The sequence below is a fragment of the Melitaea cinxia genome, chromosome Z (assembly GCF_905220565.1).
Source record: "Melitaea cinxia chromosome Z, ilMelCinx1.1, whole genome shotgun sequence".
Classification (NCBI taxonomy): Eukaryota; Metazoa; Arthropoda; class Insecta; order Lepidoptera; family Nymphalidae; genus Melitaea; species Melitaea cinxia.
Window position 1 is genome coordinate 2602700 of NC_059424.1, and position 24459 is coordinate 2627158.

The window sequence follows — 24459 nt, forward strand, 5'->3', positions numbered from 1 at the left end:
AATGCATGACTTGTCATAATGTTGCCACAGTATGTTAGCCCTACTAGCAACTTTTTTCATGTGTAAGACGCATGCTACGTTCACTTTAAAGGAAAAACATACGTTTATCTTTTAAGCGCGTTTTTAAGCGCGTTATCAAAAGTTTCACTCTGGCGGGTACATCGTTCCATAGCTTAATTGGCCAGAGCGCCGACACAGTCAGTCGAAGACGCGGGTTCGAATCCCGCTGGAGCGGTCAATTTTGATATGATATTCAAAAATGTTTTGAAATTCTTTTTTTGTTGGAAAGGAGATATCCCTAGTTTAGTACCATTATCACCAGGATCTGATGATGGGATCCTAGAGAAACCGAGAGAAACTCTCGAAAATCCGCAATAACTTTTTACTGGGTGTACCAATTTTAATAATTTTTAATTTAATCGAAAGCTGATGTTTGTCATGTGGTCACATATAAATTTTATTGAGATCTGGTAACCACTTTTTGAGTAATCTTTGATAACGCGTAGTTACTTGACTATTTTTTCGTCGATCCACGTTGTATTACTCGTCGATGTAATTGAAGTCGGTTTTTTTTTTCTTTGCGAGCAAACACAATTAATATAACCATATCGTATTAAGATCGTTGGTAAAAAAATATTGTATTAATAATGTGCACATACTCGTACGTAAGTGAATACGTCGGTATGTCATTCGAATTTATTAAAAGAGAATCAAGGATGACGAAAATGGGGTTTCCGTTGAAATTTGTATTTCGAAATGTTACGCTGTCACGGATTAAAACACAGGCAAGATTGAACTACTCGTTACTTTAAAAAAAAATACGTATATATCGTTCTGAAATATGACGAGTTTTTTTTTAAAGTAATTTTATTTATTGTATTTTTAAGCTAGTTTATCTGAAAACGCTGAATCGAATCCGTGGAGTGATATCTATGTCTATAGTAAAGTCGTAATCTACGGATGTCTGTACGTGAAAACTATTTATACGAGTCTTTGTCATAGCAATAGAAGCCACCAATATACTAATATATTTTTTTAATATCAAAATACTATCATATATATTTATTTATATACTTATAAGTACTTCATGTTGATGTCATCATCATCATTTCACCCTATCACAGTTCACTGCTGGACATAGGCCTCCACAAGTTCACGCCGAAAATGCCGTGAACTCATGTGTTTTGCACATAATCACCACGCTGGGCAGGCGGGTTGGTGACCTCAGGGCTGGCTTTGTCGCACCGAAGACGCTGCTGCCCGTCTTCGGCCTGTGTATTTCAAAGCCAGCAGTTGGTTGGTTATCCCGCCATCGGTCGGCTTTTTAAGTTCCAAGGTGGTAGTGGAACTGTGTTATCCCTTAGTCGAGTCTTACGACACCCACGGGAAGAGAGGGGTGGCTATATTCTTTAATACCGTAGCCACACAGCTTAATTATGTTTATGTAAGTCTATCATATCGTAGTTTATATCTACGTATGTCTGATAATGCCTCGTATTTTTAATATTAAACATGTAAACAATTTGTTTAACGTTATTTATTATTGATTTTTTTCCCTCGTTAATATGTGCACACTTCTAACCGCAGCTACAGTATTGAGTCCTGTGACCAAAGGTTATCTGGAAGAAATTGCTCTATAGCGATAGGATCGCCTGTGTACATCTTGTATTGTATCTTTCTTCATACGTGTCTGTATTTCGGTGTAATAAATAAATAAATAAATTACATTTAGATTTGTATGTGTTGTTTTCTTTTGATATAGGTTTCATTTTGATACATAGTCAAGAAATTATAGTAATCGTTTATATACATCGTGGGTAAAACCACACATCGAAGCTAGTATTGATTAAGCACCACTTTTTTGTCACCAACTAATCTTCATAGTAGATAAGAAGGCTTTAGGCATTATTTGTGTCATAGATATCATAGGCATTAGATTACGATATGTATGTATTAGTCTCACTTCGTCTAAATAGGTTGTAGATTATGTATATACACCTACTATAGTTATATACCAAAGACTTACAAAAGATATTTACTTATTGTTGCTTTGAATGAATGTTTAAGGACATGATGTTTTGTTAAAATAGTACAAAAAGTACGTATTACCTATTTGCTACGTTTGCTTTAAAGTTTTTTTTTTTTTTATAAAGTTTATTGTCTCAGAAAAAAAGACGAGTCTACATTGTTAATAATTGTTTTGAAATTAATTTGTTGACACTACAATTGTGTATTATGTAACAGTTGTCGATGAGAAACCGCATTAAGTGCCGTTATTTTTTAACCGACTTCCAAAAAAGGAGGAGGTTCTCAATTCGACTGCTTTTTTTTTAAATACTGTTACATCAGAACTTTTGACCGGGTAGACCGATTTCGACAATTTTTTTTAATCGAAAGGTGGTGTGTGTCAATTGGTCCCATTTAAATTTATTTGAGATCTAACAGCTACTTTTCGAGTTATATCTAATAGTGCGTTTTTACTTGACGCTTTTTTCGTCGACCTACGTTGTATTATACTGCATAACTTTTTACTGGATGTACCGATTTTGATAATTCTTTTTTTGTTGGAAAGGGGATATCCCTAGTTTGGTATCATGATAAGGAAACCAGGATCTGATGATGGGATACCAGAGAAATCGAGGGAAACTCTCGAAAATCCGCAATAACTTTTTACTGGGTGTACCGATTTTAATAATTTTTAATTTAATCGAAAGCTGATGTTTGTCATGTGGTCACATATAAATTTTATTGAGATCTGGTAACCACTTTTTGAGTCATCTTTGATAACGCGTGATACTTGACCATTTTTTCGTCGATCTACGTTGTATTACTCGTCGATGTAATTGAAGTCGGTTTTTTTTTCGTTTGCGAGCAAACTCAGTTATTTTTAAATATATTTTTCATTTATAATTATTAAGGTTGGTAACTTTTTACTCGTTTCGTTCGCCGTAAGTACGTTTACATTTTTCTACATATGTATCTTTTGTTTTAAGTTCTAACATTAGGAACAGCTACAACGAGAATAGTGTCACATTAGTGTTAGGGGCAATATCGTTCTAATATTGGTTTATCTATTTCAGTCTTAGTTTCAGTCCTATCCTATAAACATGCTCCAATAAGTTTTGTACTCGTATCAATTAAGAAGAAGTATTCTTCGTGCTAATACGTTACTTTTCATCGTTTTTATTGATATAAGCTATTAAATAATTAATATTTATTTTTTACAATTAACACATAAACGTTAGGATGCTAAACTTTTATAAAATTCTAGAAGTCATAAGTAAATCTGTCAAGGATTCAGACAAACACGAACATCATATTGACACGGAATAAAAGGTAAAAATAACGACAACCAAACAATCGCACGTGTGAAGTAAATAGAGCGTGACCGTATTATTTATATCGTTTATTTAGTGTAAATAGTTCACAGATTTTTCCATTTAATTAACACCCAGAGACCTGTCAAGTTTCACCTGAATATGGCTATCGTAAATGACGATGTGTGGGGGATATTCCGTATTGTTATACTAGATATTCATGTTCAGACGAATTGATTAAGTTAACACCGACAGTGAACTATCGAAACTGGACTCAAGATTCGATTAGAGTCCCTTAGTTACACTAACATAGGGTTGTTAGGAATGGTGTGAAGATAAGGAACGATTTCCGGAAATTCCATATGTAACATGATTGTACTAGTATTCAGAGTTTGTGCGAAGTTTCGGCAGTGATGTGTGGAAAATTATTTTCAAGTGATTGATTAAATAAATACGTATAAGTACTCTTATTTCTTCACTCTTCTTATTTTGTTAAGATGGAGAAATTGGGAAACGAAGCGTGCGTAGGAGTTCTATTATTTTTAATTTAATACTTTATTTTTAGTTGAGGAAGTATAATACGTATTAATTATAAAAAAATGTACAAATGATTTTTAATTTTTCAAATCATTTTATTTCTTAAAGACTTTCTTTATTTTCTATGGTGATTTCCATTTCTTTTAATGAATTACTAGTAGTCCTAGTCATTTTAAGCATTGTAAACCGCCAACCTTTGGAAAAATTCCAAGTGTGCTGAATTTTTGTATACACCTTAACTACGGCATTGTAATGAAGATGTGAAAAATCGACATTGATATCGTGCTGGCTAAAAAAGTTATAAAAAACTCAAAAGGTCACGAAAATCAGTTTTTTGGAAATCTCTCGCGACCTATTGCACGGAGGTCAATAGATGTCGTTATAAAAATTGTTTGTCGTAAAATTGTCTACAAAAACTTGCGTTAAAAGTTAAAAAGTCTTAGGAATTTCATCATTAATATTATCTAACATTCGACTTGGTGGTGGATAAGAGTCATGAATAATTGTATTGGAACGAATATCTTCTTTAATAATTATTGATCATCATAGTTCATCACAATGTTTTTTTTTTGTTTAGTTTCAGTATCTCAAAAGAAAATAATTGTTAAAGATTTACTTTTATGGTAGTAACATATTACTCCCATATCGAGTCCAAGCTGCTCCAAATCGGGTTGGCGGATATATTCTCTACAATGAGTAACGATCGCTATCAGGTGTACATGATTACAACTGGCACCGACGGGTTAACGTGCTCTCCGAGTCACAGTAAGGAGATCCACAAGGACTGTACAAACACCTAGACCACGGCAAACATCTGTATGGCCCGAACAAAATGTTTGTCATGTGCGGGGATCGAACCCGGAACCGCCAGCGCAACAGCCACAAACCAGTGCTGTGACCGTTGTGTTAACGCGTCGTCGTCTGTATAATATATAAGTAGATTTTACTAAGTTCCAAAACCTCTATAATTTAAGACACATAAAATATGAACATGAAGTAATTACGAAATCCTTACATGGCAACAGTAAAACAATGTCACACAGGTCACTGATCCGCATGTGTCCTCATTATAAATTGATTCTTAATCATCAAAAATCCTTTAATAATATTTAATTTATAGTATGCTCTAAAATAATTGAAGTCAATTCCATCATCATTGGTTAGTACTTACGTACCTCTAAATTAAATTTAATGAAAAAGTATGTTATAAGAATGTACAGCGATTAATGAATAATGAGAAATTGTAATAAAATTCAGGGGTATTTTGGAAATATTTTTGGATATATTATTATTATTATTATGATAAATACTATTGGATATTTTATTATTATTATTATTAATTTCAGTCATTTCAATTTTCAGGTTCAAATTACGTATATTAGGTATCGAGACATTTTGATAAATTATACATTTTAATTTTTTGAGAAATGGAAATCATTATGTCTAGTAGTCTCATGTTATCTCTTAATCTAATTAAATTAACTAATTAAATTAATAATCTCTTGGTAGAAATTTATGTATTTACTAGCTGACGCCGCAAACGTTGTTTTGCCATATATGTTATTCACCCCTTAATCTCCCCTCCCCCTATAACTTAGGAGTATGAAAGATAGATGTTGACCGATTTTCAGACCTACCCGGTATGTACACAAAATTTCATAAAAATCGGTCCAGCTGCTTCGGAGTTTTATATATAAGATTTAAATTTAAATACTCCTTATTTAGATAGCGTAACAACGTTTTTGTGAATTATTTAAAAACAATATATACTTTGCTTTAATTATTTAGTATCGTTTATAATAAAGAAAACTATTAACGCCGAGTTGCACGAAACAAAATTAAAATTTAAGTAGAGATTAAACTAATAAGTTAATCGCAAGAATTTCATACAATTCTGGCGATTAAATTAGTATAAGCACTACTTAAATTTTAATTTCTTTTCGTGCAACTCGGCGTAAGTCTGTTATTTCTCATTTTTGTAATAAGAAGAGAAAAATCATAAAAATGTTCTAAGTTATAGTTTCTAAATATTTCAACTAAAAATGTAAAACAAAATATGCCTGATAAATATGTCTGCAATGGTTTTAATAAATTAGTATGCTAATTGTGTTCGCGTGTAGTACTCGTAATGACAAGAGTAATATCATTTTGCCGTTGAATCGTAATTCCGATCATCTAGGCGGAAAATGAAAGCCCTTTACCGCATGAGACAAACCGAGCGTGAATTAAATCATGTAAACCTTTAATTTAATAAATCAATATCAGTTTTTTAATCACGACAGTTTATAAAACGTATCAAAAATGCTCTAATTAAATTAAATTTAATGAAAAAGTATCTATTATTGTTTTTTTTTTAAGAATGTACAGCGATCAATGGACAATGCGAATCGTTTTGACAAACAAATATACAGAATAATATTGTGAAGCACTATTATCTATCACGAACAATGATCGATAAGCACAACTGAGACTCGGTGAGACTATATAATGGTACAAGAGTGAGAGGTAACACAAGTGGCCTTGTAAGGAGTCTGAATGAAAATGAAGATTGTTCGTAATCCGGAACAATAAAACTGCATTAGCTCGTTGATCTAAATAGAGAGGAATATAAAAAATAAATTGAAAATTGAATTAATTACCGAGTTCGCCAAATTATTGAATTTAAGTTTTGTAAGTTTAATTAAGATCTCCTTTCAAAAAATGTTAAATCATTTTAAATAAAAGATAGTTATGTTAGATAAAATTTCATAATAATATATTATCTATAGTAAAAAGAATATATAATATAAGTTGACAAGCGATACTTCCGCCGGTAAACTGTCGCGCAAATTGTAAAAGTTTTTCGTCCATATGAATTATTATAATTATAATATACTAGATGACCCCGCAAACATTGTTTTGCCATATATTTTATTAACCTTCTAAATCCCCCCCCCCCTTATAACTTAGGGGAATGAAAAATAGATGTTGGCCGATTTTCAGACCTACCCGATATGCACATGAAATTTCGTAATATTTTATTAACCCTCTTAACCCCCCTCCTCCTTTATAACTTAGGGGGCAAAAAAATAGATGTTGTTCGATTCTCAGACCTACCCGATATGCACACAAAATTTCATGAGAATCGTTTCGGAAGAGTTTAACTACAAACACCGCGACACGAGAATTTTATATATAAGATTAATTTATTTACTTACTAGCTGCCCGGACAGACTTAGTTCTGTCGAAAGATAATAAAAAAAAAATCATTTTTTAAAAGTATTAAAACATTCCATGGGCCTTAAGGAACATACTAAATATATATATAATGAAATGAAATGAAAACATTTATTTCGTCATAAGGTGGTACTTAACGAAAGTCAAAATAATGTCATTTACAGAAATAATAATACAAATAAACTAAAAAAACTCGATACTAATAAAAGAAAGTTAAGGCAGCAAAAAAATCTAACAATAAAATAAAAATTTATATCTTAACATTGGGTACACTACAAACTTAGGTAATATATATACCCAGTGTTATGTGCAACCTTAACTTAATCAAAATAATCAACATATTAAGTTACTTAAAATTTCTAATGTCTCGGTAGACATTACCTTCCTATTATGTCCTCGGCTGTATTAAATATTACAATAAATAAGATAAACTAATATCCCTAGTGTAGGACGAGAGAAAAATAAAACCGGAGGAAAAAGGCTCTCGGTATTCTTTTAAAAATTTAAAGTCAATATATAAGACAAAAAGTAACAACAGTATGACCATGAAATGATCAGGACGAACACGCGACAGTCAATCGTGTGTGTCGAAACCACCACACGACACCTGCTCACAATATTTTAACTATATCTATTTACAGATTGAGTTCAAAGACAGCCTAGTCGAGCTTTATTCAATCCCATGCCTTTTCATCATTAAGATATTAATTGATGTTATAATAGGCTTTACTACATAAAGTTCGCTTAATATTTTTTTTAAACTTCAGTCAAGGCAGAGATTGAAGCGCAGCCGGAATCTTATTGTATATAGATGTTGGCCGATTCTCAGACCTACCCGATATGCCCACAAAATTTTATTAAAATCGGTCGAGCCGTTTCGGAGGAGTTCAATATTTAACACAATGACACGAGAATTTTATATATTAGATAGAAGATAAGATAGACATTCCTATAAATGAACTCCTTTTTTCCTGAGCCGGCATTTAGGAAATATTAATTGTTGTGAATTGTAAATATGTATAATATTTTGTATAAATAAAGTCATTGTTTGAAGTCTGTTTCTGATACCTTTACAGTAAAAATAATCGATCAAATAAATATTACATTTGTGTTCGTTCCTGAGTGTTACATCATGTGAGGCATGTCGATCACTACGGCTAACAAATAAATGCCTATTTTACCGTATGTACATTATATTTACATAAATATACTGCGATGCAAAGGTCAGAATGTTGATCTCTTTAAATTTCTCTTTCAGAGATTTTTTACATCCCATTTTGTAAATATAACGGATAGCTCTTTTCTGCAGAAAAAAAATGACATTAATATCGGCCGCATTGCCCCATAGTAAAATGCCACAGGACATTATACTATGGAAGTAGCTGAAGTAAACTAATCTAGCTGTATCGACATGTTAATAACCTTATTCGTTTAACCGCGTACGCTGCAGAACTCAGTCTATCCGTCAATTGACAGATATGGGGTGTATTTATAGCCGAATTGGTCGAGCCATTCCCGAGTTATGTGCTTAGCAACATTCATTTTTATATATATAGATTTACAGCTTTTAATACATAAGCTTAATTTTCTGTATGAATGTAAGAAGGAAATAAATTGTATGTTTGATTTAAAAATTCTTCACTACTTAACTAAATGTCTACTACTACGTCACTGGGTAAATGTCTAAGGAGAAATAAAAGCGGTTGTTTTAATATTACAAACAGATACTCCAATTTTATTTATTTGTATAGATTTGAATACCTTTTTGAGAGTCTCAAGCAATTGTGTTAAATTTGTTATATTTGTTTTCGTATACTATACGTGTACTATATATGTATATGCGTGTATATACGTGTACTCTGAGCTATATATCTGAACCATATATGTATATGCGTGTATATACGTGTACTCTGAGCTGTTTCCGTTTTTCTATAACATTTATAGCATAACTTATAAATTAAAATACACCATAAGGTCATATACCTATATACATTATATATCGGTCTTTCAGAACCATTTTCAGTATATTTTATTCCTTACTAGCTAATGCTCGCGGCTCTCTCGGTGTTGCTTATTACTTACATGCGCGTAAGAACAACTTCATTAATAATCTATACATCTATATAAACAAATAAAATTTGAGTGTCTGTTTGTAATATTAAAATAACCGCTTTTCACTAAATGCATATGGATGTGTACGCGGTACATATACAAAAATAACATTTTTTACAATTTTTGTCTATCTGTCTGTCTATCTGTCTGTTTGTTCCGGCTAATCTCTGAAATGGCTAGATCAATTTTGACGGGACTAACTTAGGCTACTATTATTTTAGAAATGTATTTATTTTATTACTCTGCGAACTGAACACTAACTTTTTTTTATTAAATTCCACGCAAACGAAGTCGAGTTCACTATAATTGTTTACAAAGTAATTACTTCATAAAAACAAACTAATTTCAAAGAAACGTAAAGTCAGTACGGAGTAAGATATCGAAAACAAAAATTGTGTTTTCGATCACTTACGAAAATATTCCTATGATTCATACTTACACGAGTATGTCTCTCAAGTACAGACCGACGCGTAGAAGCAATTTCGTTAACATTTAGATACTAGTTTTACCTCGTAATTTCACTTGCGTAATTTCCGTTCCTGTGGAAATATCGGTAAATTAATATTTACCACGGTTCATGATTATCATCATTACAGCCTATACAGTCCACTGCTGGACATAGGCCTCCACAAGTTTACATCAAAAATAACGTGAACTCATGTGTTTTGCCATAGTCACCACGCTGGGCAGGCGAGTTGGTGACCGCAGTACTGGCTTTGTCGCACCGAAAACGCTGCTGCCCGTCTTCGGCCTGTGTATTTCAAAGCCAGCAGTTGGGTGGTTATCCCGCCACCGGCTTTTTAAGTTCCAAGGTGGTAGCGGAACTGTGTTATCCCTTAGTCGCCTCTTACGACACCCACGGGAAGAGAGGGGGTGGCTATATTCTTTAGTACCGTAGCCACACAGTACGTACCACAGTACCACGGTTACAGCCATGGATTGTGCCGGTTGCGCTGGCGGTTGCGGGTTCGATCCCCGCACATGACAAACATTTGTATTGGCCATACAGGTGTTTGCCGTGGTCTGGGTGTTTGTGCAGTCCTTGTGGGTCTCCCCACCGTGCCTCGGAGAGCTCGTTAAGCCGTCCGTCCAGGTTGCTATAATGTACACCTGATAGCGATCGTTACTCATATTAGGGAATATATCCGCCAACCCGCATTGGAGCGGCATCCTTCTTCTACATGGGGAAAGATGCCAATGCCCAGTAGTGGGATAGTACAGGCTGAAGCGAAGCGAATATTTGCCTAGTTTCCTTACAAAAGATACAAATAATTCTGTTCTCAAGCAGTGTTGTGTTTCTGTTGGTGGGTAAGGTGACCGGAGCTCCTGGGGGATTGGGGATAGGGTCGTCGAGGCGCTTGCGATGCTCCTGGTGTAGTGGACGTCTATAAGCTACGGTAATCGCTGACCATCAGGTGAAGCTTGTTTGCCGAACAAGTTATATAAGGTGTGTTTTAGACCACACGATTGAAGTAAAATTTCTTTAGCTCCATTTAACTTATATCTCCCGCTCAACTTCCGTTCGCCTCGCCCGATCACATTTTTCGTAACGCTCTCGTCACGCATGCACCAGCACACTCCTCGAGTCGAGCGTGCGTAAAGAAGTTTTTTAATTCAACAAGTTCAAGGTTTTACTAAGGCATTGCGAATACGTGATGTGTTAGTCACGTTGCTTAAGTAAAAAAAAAAATTAACAAGAACGATCAAAATAAATGTTTGTTACTTTTTGCTTAAACTGCTTTATCAATATTTTGTAATATTTTAACGTAACACGTAAAGTGCTTATCGAAACACACTTAAAAATATGTATAGTACAAAAAGATAAAGAAATAAAAGAAGAAACAAAAAAATTACTGTCATATTATGATGAATTATGCTCTAATCGCCTAAGGACTTCGGTACCTATGTGTTTTATTCGACGTTTATTTTAATATTTGTAGAAGATCATTTTTCTTACACCTATTTGTCGTGTGCTGTAATATTGCTTATCTTTAAAAATGTTTATCTTGGATATAAGTTTTTTCCATACTACTAATTACTATTGTTTGTTGATTACTAATTACAACTATTTGTTGATTACTAATAACTACAGTTCGTTGGAAACTCCTATCGGTCGTGCTCGAGTTTTGGTAACACTCAAAATCAGCACGCAAAATAAGGACAACTTTTGTCTGTCTGTCTGTCTGTTTGTTCAGGTTAATCTCTGAAACGGCTGGACTGATTTTGATAGGACTTCCACTGGCAGATAGCTGTTATAGTAAAGAGTAACTTAGGCTACTTTTATTCGAGAAATATATTTATTTTATAACTCTGCGAACTGAACAATAACTTTTTTGTTAAATTCCACGCGGACGAAGTCGCGGGCACTGCTAGTTTATTATATAACAACAATATGACAATTTTATATTCTACTATGCCGAGTACACTTGCGTGCGCGGTGTAAGAAACTATTTCGACAATTATAGCTGACAATAAGTTCGTTCAGCCTTGGCATCAACCATGCTTTAAATAAATAACAGTAGTCGATACGACACAAAGAATGATGTACATAAATTGGTTTAAACTTATTATCAGGAACGCGGAATTCCCAGAAGTGAACAGTAACCCATTTAGTATATCGAGTTGTAGGTTTGAACTATAGCTGGTCTCGTTTTAAACAGCTGCTCATTCTCCGAGCGACTAGTTTGTTTTTTTTTTGTTTTTTTTTTGTATCACTAGGTCGGCAAACAAGCGTACGGCTCACCTGATGGTAAGAGATTACTGCAGCTTATAGACGTCTGGAACACCAGAAGCATCGCAAGCGCGTTGCCGACCCAATCCCCAATCCCCCCAGGAGGTCTAGTCACCTTATTCACCAACAGGAACACAATACTGCTTGAAAACAGTATTATTTTGCTGTGATCTTCTGTAACGTCGAGGTACTATCCCAGTCGGGCTGCTCCATATTTTGAGCAGGAAATTCCTGCTGTGCCCTACCTCAGTTAAGTTTGTGTAAATACATTGCAGTTAGAAGGTTGCCAGTATTATAATATACAAAATTAACGGAAAATTAACTTACTAGTATTTAATAGTTTATCAATTTACCAATAAAGTTGATCTTATGCTTAAAATTTAAAGTAAGCATTTTTTGAAAGTTGTTTTTAAATTTTTTTTTGGAAAATTCATCCTCGCAGTTTTGTCCTCATGAACATAATATCGTCATTAACATAAATACATTTATGGTTACTGTAGTATAGGATTAAATTTTTTAACTGTTTACATAGATAACATTAGAAAACAATATGTCTACATAACTAATAAATACATTATTTTTCGATTAACATACGAAGCCGGTTTTCCTACAGTAAATTACAATTGCTTTTTTATATAACGTACTTTTGTATAAAGTTTAGTATTTATGTATAGTAGTGAGTATAAATTTTGTATACAAATCCATCAATTGTAAGTGAAGACAACTATGAGACAACTTGAAATGGTCAAAATCAAGTTTTCGCTAACAATATATCTAAAAATATTACTCTATATTGAACAGTCATCAACACTGAATTGCGGAAACATACAGTAAACAATAATATTGGTCACCCACGAGCAACGATAATAAATAATGTCTTTTAAAAAACTGATTACTTTAGATACATTTTTTTAAAGGTTTCGTCGTCCATTTTACTGGTATTTAACTTTGACTATCGATATGATTTAATTGCTTTTGAATTACGGAATCAAAGAGTAACTGAGTTAAAGATATTTTATATACCTAAAACTTAAACGTACATTTGTTCTAACGAGAATGTATACAGGTGTGGGGGGATTTAGAAATTGTTGGTGCGTAAAAAAAAAAACTTTTAAATTGTATACAAAATGTAATAATTAATTGTAGGTGAAAGAGGATATTAATATAATTATATAGTTTTATAGTAATGACACTCCGAATATTGAATATTGAATACATCTAAAATATTGTAAAATTTTAATACATAATATGTATTTGAACTCCTAAGTCTGTGACAGTAAAAGTTAAAAAAAAAATATGTAATTACTCTTATTTTTTGTCATACTGTCTGACGCTATATTTTTTATTATATACGCTGTAGCCCACACCGTGGAACCTGCAAAATTTCGTGACGGTCATATTCACATTAAAATAAATTTAAATACAATAAAATAGTTTTATCGCTGTTAAGACAATAAGTTATAGTACCTGGGTGACCGAGCTAAGCTCGATATTTTTAGTAAATCGTGTTTTTTGGAAATCATATTTAAATACGAATTACATATTGATAAAATATAAATAATATTTTCCGATTTTACTGGTTATTTAAATAAAAAATCACGAGTGCGACAAGAAAAAAGGAAAAATCGAGACATGAGATTTGAACCGTGGTCTTCCCAACCGGTCGATTTCCTTCCTGAGCTATTACATTTTTTTTTTACAATTGCGAAATTTACCTTCGTATTCTAATGATATTGTAGCCATTTTTTCATTGCCTAAATAAATATAATGGGATAAAACGACATTTTCTAAAAATGAATCCTAGCTGTATCGATTTATCGCCCCCGAAATCCATACTAAATTTCATGAAAATCGTTGGAGTCGTTTCCGAGATTCAGATTATATAGAATTGCTCGTTTAATAGTATTAGATTAGGATCCGCTTTATGTTTTTATTGCGGAATTTATATTTAATTAAAATGTAATCCACATTATCACATTTATAATGTTATTAAAGTTTTTGCTATACTAACTACGTTATGTGTTTTTTTTGTGAATTTTTCGAGTTTTTTTTTGTGAATTTTTCGAAAATTTTAATTGAAACCATAATAAAATTATAACAAAAAATAAAATAAAGTATCACTTAAAACGATCTCTTATAGAAAACCACAAGGCGAAGTGTGCATTAAATTTATTCTCTTCTACGTAAATAAAATGAATCGCTAAAAGCGCAAAACTCCAGAGCGGTTTGGATCAATTGTAACCGTTTTTTAATTTTTTATAATAGGTATTTGTAGAAGGTTCTTATGCAATAAAACCAAAAAAAAAAATCACACACTAAATTGTAAAATTTAAGAAAACGGAAAGATTTAAGGTAACGCGCTTAACAATTCCCAGTAAAGGTTTTTCGGTTGGTTACTATTATCATAAAATAGCACATAATTATATATATATTTCTTTAGACATGCATACATTACACATGAAGTAAATAGCTGTAATACAAATTAAAGTCATTTCATTCCTAAAACGAGTATATGCTGACATGATCGACACAATTTTTACATCTTTTTATTTATTTACGAGTATAAATAAATAAAATTGGAGCATCTGTTTGTAATATTAAAATAACCGCTTTTCACTAAATGCACATGGATGTATACGCGGTACATATACCAAAAAAACATTTTTTACATTTTTTTGTCTGCCTCTCTTTCTGTCTGTCTGTTTGTTCCTGCTAATCTTTAAGACGGCTGCACCGATTTCGACGGGGAGGCGGAATAAGGAGTAACTTAGACTACTTTTGTTTTAAGATTTTTTTTATTTTATAACTCTGTGAACTGAACAATAACTTTTTGTTAAATTCCACGAGGACGAAGTCGCGGGCACAGCCATTACATAATATATGCTTAAGTGTAGAAAATTTGTAAAGCTTGTTGTTAATTTCACTAGCAGATTGTAGTGGACCTGTTTTCTGGTCCGTGGGTTGCGAGATTGATTTCCGCCTGAGTCTGGGTGTACTATTTGTATTTACATATATATTTATTATTATTAAAAAAAACCATTACCTATAATATAAGTATTAATTTGCTTACTTGTGTTTATATTATAAGATATTTGTTTAATTATATTATTCAAATTTTATAGTACCCGGTCTCTGAGACACGTTTATCGGCAGTCCATCTGTTCGTTAGCACTATTGGTTCAACAAATCGTGAGAAAACGTTTTAGTACATTACCTTGAAAGATAAACTATTAAAGTTAGTTTAATTTGTTATTATTAAGATGATTTAATTTTATGTTTGTCCGTAATGAGCAAACACAAAAACCACGGGCGGCGATTTTAATAATTCATTCTCCAATAGTCAAAATCCTGTAGTCGAAACAAAGACTAGAAAATAGAATAGAAAAAATAAAGGGGTAGATACAAAGTTTTTGCTTCACGTATTAGTATATAGATTTATTATAAGCAGGCGCGTGACCTGTGATAATGTTCAAATACATAATAACAGACAATAATAATAACAAAGGGTTATTTATTTCATACATGTCTGAATTACAAAAAGATTTAAATATAATAAGTACTGGAAGAATCAGTGAATATCAAAGATCCATTGTAGTTATAGAAAATAAATTTGATTTTTGATTATTACTTATGTAACCAAACCAATACAAAAAAGATACATAAATATATAAAAACATACCAAACCATTTATATAAATATGCGGAAAAATACATTAAACCAATAAAAAAAAACATAACACACACTACCGTGTATTTGACAGAGAATACCAGAACTGGAGCCGTTTAGGCGACTTGAAATTTTCCACATCGGGCTTAAAGTGGTAGCGATATCAATGAAATTCATGTGCCATTATCAAAATAATCATAAGTCTCTGTTGTAATAGAGATTCAGTAAGGAAACTAAACAATTTCAAGGACTTTTCAATGTGATAATATTTGTTGATAATTGAAAAATCGTTACTACAAAAGTTTTTAATGCTACTGATTTTTTACATAACAGTAAAATCTTCTGCTGCTTGGTAACGACATGTTTATTGAAAAATTATAGGAGTTTAAATCGCATTGATCGACTTTTTATTGGAGGAGTATTGGTTAAGAAAAAAAATTGTGAAACAATTGCTACCTTTAGTAAGTACGGATTTTTTCCACCCAACGCCCAAACGCTCAAGAATTTAATTTACTAAAAATTATATAAAATAGTTCATCTTTTCCCAAAAGACTATGCAGCATAATGTGTAATTTACATAGCATATCAATGTTATATATGTAGATTCTTAAATTATTACACCAAGATATTAAGATAATAATGCCGTAGCACGCACCTTCTTGTCAAAATTAATCTAATATATAAAATTCTCGTGTCGTGGTGTTAATTACAATTCTCCTCCGAAACGGCTTGACCGATTCTCATGGAATTTTGTGTGCATATCGGGTAGGTCTGAGAATCGAATAACATCTATTTTTCATACCCTTAAGTTAAGGGGAGGGGGGTAAGAGGGATAATAAAATATTATAAAATTTTGTGTGCATATTAGGTAGGTCTGAAAATCGGCCAACATCTATTTTTCATTCCCCAAGTTATAAGAAGGGGGGGGGGGGGATTTAGAAGGTTAATAAAATATATGGTAAAACAACGTTTTCGGGTTCAGCTAGTTGTCTATAAAATTAATACGTGAAGCAAAAACTTTGTACCCCTTTTACGGAAATTCTCTATGGAAAAAATCTCACAAAATATGGACAAATGCAGACCAAATTCTCATACCAAGTTACGAGAGCATAAAAGTTTTCGTAGGCTCTAGTGCAAAATGCTAATATATTAAATACATTAAATCAATAAAAAAAAAGACATTACACGCACTACCATGTATTAATAACACGTGTAAATATACTCTTTTTGTTTATTATTATAGAAGTATATTTAGTATTTCACAACAGAACCTTAATAACGTTCAAACTTACAATTTTAATTAATTTTGGTCGAATGTCGACCACTGGGCGACAACTAGTATATATAAATACATACGTATATTGTAATATTATTATATGGTTTACGTGTACTCTTTTACATAATTAGTTTCTTTACTTTCATAATTAAATAAGAAATTTAAAAGCTGGAGTAGAAAAATATAATAAAATATTAATAAGCTGAGATCCGCTGTTTCACCCGCGTTGATTTGAGAAAAAAAAAATAGCCTGAAATTTAACAAAAAATTTACCAACCATCAATCATGCTGGCGTTTTTTTAAAATTTAAGCCGTCATATATATAATTTTAATAATTAATTAAGTTACAAAAACAAAAGTAATAATATTTTTTTTTTAGTTGTTGATGCAAGCAATTATATATAAAATGATATATAATTCATTTGGAGTAATTGTGTTTTTTTTTTTTGTAAAAAGGGAGACAAACATCTCATACGGGAATTTTCCATTGTTAACCTTAGCGTATTAATATGATGATATATCTACCTTATTTACAGCGTTTTTCGCTTGAATATGTTTTAAGACGCCGCGTTGGCGCAACGGTTACAGCCATGGATTGTACTTGTTGCGCTGGCGGTTGCAGGTTCGATCCCCGCACATGACAAATATTTGTATTGGCCATACAGGTGTTTGCCGTGGTCTGGGTGTTTGTGCAGTCCTTGTGAGTTTCCCCACCGTGCCTCGGAGAGCACGTTAAGCCGTCGGTCCCGGTTGTTATCATGTACACCTGATAGCGATCGTTACTCATAGTAGGGAATATATCCGCCAACCCGCATTGGAGCAGCGTGGTGGATTAAGCTCTGATCCTTCTCCTATGGGGAAAAAGGGCCTATGCCCAGTAGTGGAATATTATAAGCTGAAGCGTATGTTTTAAGATATAGGTGTGCTTGTGTGTATAAAATTTGACGTTAATAATCGCGAAAGGCGTATGATTTTCTTTCGGAATAGGGCCTAGTGTATGTAGTTGCAAATTTTTAATGTCAGGCGCTTCTCATTCCGTAAGTGTTGACGGAAATATTATGATATTAATACGGAAATCTATGAAGTGTAATAAAATATTAAGTATATTTTATTTACAGGTAAAAACGGGTCTGTTCGATACAAATTTTTGTTTATGTTAGAAAGTTAGGGTAACCATTGGTGAATCATGAAGGCTTCATTTACAAAAGTCAGTCTGTATATAAAAACGATAATCTTATAAAATTAAAAATGCATTTAAAAGTATAATGCAATACATTTTTGCTTAACATTTATGGTAATGTGAAAATTTCTAAATAGGCTGGCTGTCTAACGCTCAAACATAAGTGTCTTCAATTCACACGGATAGGTTCCAATGTATTTATTTTTATTAATGTATGTTCCAACACGATAACAAGAACATACAAGTACATATAGAATATTTCGTTGAGAAAATTGTACATTTGTACAATTCTAAAAAAAAAGTATGCAACAGTATTTTTATCAATTAAATATGACTCCGTAAATATTTAATTCAAAAAGTCGGAAATAAAAAACAGTGGTGACTTTAATTTTCGTATTTATTTCATTGTTATTAATCTTGAAGTTTATATACGTGGCCCAGATAACAGATAAAAAACACATTTCTAATTATATATATATATTTTATAGCCTATTGACAAAATTTCTATTTGAGTATTGCATCGCATAGAAGAATCAAAGCTTAATATGTCGTGATTAAAAGCCTTCATATCTCTTACATCATAATTTTTTTTTCTCGTTTAGTAATTGCTCTATATCGCAAATAAACTAAATACATTAATTTTATATTATATTTTATAATAGATTTCCGCACAATATCATGAATATAATATTAAAATTACCGTCAATACTTTCGGAATACTGTTTCATAAAAAAATTCTTACGTCTGACCGTTTTTATTTTTGTAGTGGTATTGCAACTTAACCAATTTTTACTGTAATTATTGTCGTCTTCCGTCTTACAACAGTATATTTTCAAGGCCCGCTTCAACAACCTCCGATACAGCTTCTTATTATAATAATGTACGTCGCAAGGCCTACCACCGATCACTTACCACCAAGTTTACGACTTATTTACGTTCCTTAAACTTCCATACCGCAACGTCGCAATAATTCAGACATTAATAACATGTATTTTTTTGGCTTTACGCTTGTTAACTTTTGATTTTTGCTAGTTACATTCCTCCTGTGAGTCACATCATTGTTTTGTAATATGTTACATTACTTAATACTGAGCTATTAACGAAATTAATATCTCTTTATCCGTCCACTAATTCTGCTTTGTTATTTATATTAGTAAATTTAATATTAATTGTTACTTGGATGCATTGAATTTAAGAATTATGCAGTATAGAATTGAATTGCGTAAGATAGACAGTGTAATGAGTACTTTTTACTACCTACTCTGTCAATCATAGAACTGATCAGAGACAATATTAAATATTATAATTCAATATTACTGTTGTACGAATGGTGCCTACGAGTAGTTAAAATGTCATAAATAAGATCTAAACGCGGAGGTAGACTATTGAAAGTTAAGTGTTGCGGTCAATTTCAACGACTCGTTTTACCCGTCTTAGCACTATTGGAAGCCATTATACCAAAAGAAGAAGATTTGTTTTATTTTATTTAAAACTTCGAAAATTAATTTTGATAAGGACTTGTTTTAGGATTGTCGTTTGTATGTGTTAAGAGTATTTTGTGAATTCGGGAACAATGTAGATAATTGAGTGTTTATTTCTAAATTCATTACCTGATGATGGAGGAAACATGGAGAGAAATCTGCATGATTCAAGGAAAAATCTCAATAGGTAATTTCGACAAGCGTTACTCGAATATCATGAGAGATAAGTTATAACCTTCTACTTAAGGGACGATATTTTTGTATTTGCATTATTATTATTATTCATTTTAATACTAACATGATGTGTAACAAGTGTTTTTGGTTGTGTTCATTCATTAAAGCGAGTAAAGTCGCGAGGGTTTTGTGGTTTATTATATAGTAAATATAAACAAATTTTATTATAGATAAGTATAATTTTAGTATAGATAAATATATATCTATACAATTAAAAGAACAATATATGTACGCAATACATTACTAATATTAACTCCTAAATATGTGTGTACCTCTCATACGAAGCCTATACCTCAAGCAGGTTTTGTTATGTAAGACATTTTATAACCGGCATAATGTTTTTATTCTGCGTTCACGGTCGAAGCACTTTATTATTGCAACCAAATGTACTTATTAATTAATTTTTCATTCTTAAAGAATGCTTTTCTGATAATATATCGTAATCGACATCGTGTTGGAGTAATTTTTATATGAATATTTTTATTTGTATTGAAGATCCGTCTCAGGTGATAAGTGAGACGTAAACACAAGTGCTTAAACGTTTTCCCGCATTAATATAATACCTATTATGATCATTAAATATACTTTAAGCGTACTTCGCAAAAGATATATTTTACCTCATACCTAAGTATTATCTCTTTATAATGATCGCAAAATATTTGTGTTATTTTAAGCATATAACATTAAAAAACTTTATATACCATAAATGTAATTAAAATTCATAAACATTTATCTCAAACTTTTGGCGTAATTTTTATAATTTGTATTTGCTTAATATTTAATTTTACTGCTTATTAATCGCTTTATTATTCGCGTTACTTTATTAATAAATCGTCTATATATACCTACTAACAAGGAACTATTGCGTACTTTTATAATAATAAAAAAATTATTAATCTTGTAATAGACACGCGTATTAATTTCAAATAAGCCTAGATAAAATTGAAATTGACGATTTAAAACTATTTGTAAATATCATGTCATAAACAATCGTTGTATCTAAAAGATAGTTATTTTTTTTTCACTTGATATATTTGACTATATATATACACCTGTGTACACATAAATTAGTTTGTCCAATACTAGCAGCAAAATATGTCATTACAGATATATTTCCAAATCAAATATAAACTTGTAATGTTTGTCTAAAAATATTTGTCCAGCAGTTCTTGAGTCTCGGATTAATAATAATTGTCGAATGGCGTATGTTGTGACACTATTGTAAGTTTAATGAAGGAAGCGTCCACTTACAACGGTCACCGGCATTGAATCTCAAAGTATAATGTGGCTCCGTCATTCATTCCACTACAATCCAATTACGTTGTCTGGCTCAGATTTAACTTTTTTAGTTCTTGATTTATGGGTAAGTTTTCAATAACGATGTCTTGACTATCGATGATACTTAATTTGGATATTGTTGCAATACGCTATGTTATTTTTTATACATATATTGCGAAGATTGCACGGACGCAGGAGTATGAAATTTCGCACACTTATAGTGTATATAGGGAAGGAGTGCAGAATACTAATATTTTTTTTAAATAACGCATAATAATATAAATAAGTGTGTTTACTCGCAAACGAAATAAACCGATTTCAATTACATCGACATGTAATACAACGTAAGAAGACGAAAACAACTAAAAAACGCACTAGTCATCACTACGATTTTCAAAGGTTTCCCTCGATTTCTCTGGATGATCCTGGTTTCCTTATCATGGTACCACACTTGGGATATCTCCTTTTCAACAAAAAAAGAATTATCAAAATCGATTCATAAACGACGAAGCTATCCCCGACCATGCATTAAAAAAAATACGTACGGTCGAATTGAGTAATCTCCTCCGTTTTTGAAGTTGGTTAAAAATACATTCAATCAATTAAAAAGACATTACACACACTACCATATGTTTGACACACACACGCATATATACTCTTTTGTTTATTATTATAGAAGTACTAGCTGACCCTGCAAACGTTGTTTTGCCATATATATATGTTATTTACCCCCTTACTCCCCCCCTGCTATAACTAAGGGGTATGACAAATAGATGTTGGCCGATTCTTAGACCTACCCGATATGCATACAAAATTTCATAAAAATCGGTACAGACGTTTCGGAGGAGTTTTGTAACTAACATTGTGACACGAGAATTTATATATAAGAAGATATTCTTCGACAACAGAACTAGTTGTATTAAAAATGTTACTTTGCTGTAAATATCGATGATTATAATAAAGCCTGTAAGATCATATAAGTAAATATATAATGAATTATGCAATATCAGTAATATTTGTTTACTTATACTGTAGTTATTTTTAAAGTGTCATGCTTACGGTTTAATATAATTTTTAAAAAGAAATTGCGTGTTTACTATCTTGGAAATCGAGTCTCCTATGGGAATGTCTTAATACGCTACTTACCTATAATTTCATCGCAGTATTTGTTACAATATTACGTATACAGCGTTATAACACCAGAAATTTTTTAAGCAACTCAAACTATTGTTAACAAACTTATTTGTTTACTAGCCACTGCCCGCGATTTCGTCTGCGTTGAATAGTTACTTGAAAAAAAAAATCCCGATTTTTAAACATTCTTCAATAGTGCTCCGCTCCACTAACACTTCTTCGATAAATGTGCTATCTAACACTGAAAGAATTTTTAAAATCGAACCAGAAGTTCCTGAGATTACCGCGTTCAACCAAACAAACTCTTCAGCCTTATAATATTAATATAGATTTACAGTATGTATTTTATTATAGTAAATGTTTTATAACAATTATTTATATACCGCTATTATACAGTTAAAGTATAAGCACAAGAAGATCAAACCGTAACGTAGTTGTTTTTTTTTTTAAATTGAGCTTGTAGTAGGAACAAAATGCTAGTTAGTTAAAAAAAGTTGAAGTAAATGTAATGGCTTGCACAATAATGGCAAATGAAAAGCGTTTTTCAAATCTATTTATATGTATGATGCTACCCTATTTGTGAATCGTTTGATAGTAATTTTCCTATCGATCTAATGTGTATCCGGTTGATAAATAATAACACGTTTCATAGTACATAAACACTGAGACAGGTTATATGGCAATATCAAACGACTGGCATTAATGTATTATATAGTAATTCCGGGATATACTGACTGACTGACTGATTAGTTATTTCGGGATATACGCCCAACTTTTTTTATTTTACTCATAGCTCCAAGCATCAAATAATATACACTTGATTATTATTAACTTTGGTCCGTTATTCGAATAAACATGTATCGTTTTGTCGACTAGTCAATAAACGAACTGTGTATTTAAAATTAGAAAAAAGTGCATACCGGGATATACACGGCGGTATATATTATGTCCCAGACTTAATTTTCTAAAGGGTATATATGCCCTTTGCATTTATTAGATATATCTTTATTAAAGATGTGTTACATAGCGAGTTAGAAAAAAAACAAAAACAAAACCTTTGTAATTACTTAAAAACAACTTAAAAGAGATCAATCAACTTGGGTGAAAAATTATAATAATGACGCCGCGTTGGCGCCACGGTTACAGCCATGGACTGTACCTGTTGCGCTGGCGGTTGCGGGTTCGATCCTCGCACATGACAAACATTTGTATTGGCCATACAGGTGTTTGCCGTGGTCTGGGTGTTTGTGCAGTCCTTGTGGGTCTCTCCACCGTGCCTCGGAGAGCACGTTAAGCCGTCGGTCCCGGTTGTTATCATGTACACCTGATAGCGTTCGTTACTCATAGTAGGGAATATACCCGCCAACCCGCATTGGAGCAGCTTGGTGGATTAAGCTCTGATCCTTCTCCTACATGGTGAAAGAGGCCTATGCCCAGTAGTGGGATATTACAGGCTGAAGCGTAAAAAATTATAATAATATTAATAATAATAAGTAGTCATTGGATAAAGCAACTATTGCACTAAACGCAAGAAATAAAAACATTTCAAGTGAAACATTACAGAGATCATCATAATCATTGGATGATACTACTTTCATAATTAATTGATTAAATATAGAAAACATTAAACATTTAAATAAAAACCCCGAAGTTAACAATCATCTTAGTTTTACCTAGGTACCTTTTTTTGCAGCCATAGTAATTTAGTTGCCCACATCTAGATCCATATCATCAACTTCGTAATTTTCTTTATTAGAACTATGTATTAAAACAGGTTTTAATTTAATTTTTAATTGCTGTTTTTTTCCCTTAGTTTTGTTTATGACTTTAATTTTAAAGCTACTGTCCATATTCTCTTTATCGACCTCTCCAATTGAATTGTATATTTTCATAGTCGTATGCTTCTTTTTTTTAAATTTGTTTTTATATTCTTCTTGTTTTGTAGAGTCACTATCATTTCGATTCTTTCTTTCAGTTTTGTTACTTTCAGTGCTATCGTCAGTAATATCTGTGTAACTTGAGTAAAAGTCACTTCTATTTTGCTTTTTGCTTTAGTTTTTACAAATTATATTATATTTCCATTTATATATGCCATTAATGTACATATACCTTATTTTAATTTTTTATTGTTTTTTACATTATTCATTTGTTTAAATATATATTGTATATGTTTAGGTAAAACTGTACACCTAAACCATCTACATATATACCATTTCCTCTACCCAAAGGTTGCCTGGAAGAGATCGCTCATTAGCGATAAGACCGCCTTTTTTTTTGTAATTTTGCTCACTCTTGGT

At 32.0% G+C, this 24459-nt stretch overlaps 1 protein-coding gene across 1 annotated transcript in view; it reads left to right on the forward strand.

The window, feature by feature from the left end:
- Nucleotides 1-24459, forward strand: part of LOC123668481 (proton-coupled amino acid transporter-like protein CG1139) — a 54815-nt gene that overhangs the window by 14720 nt on the left and 15636 nt on the right. The gene's annotated exons all lie outside the window — the stretch shown is intronic.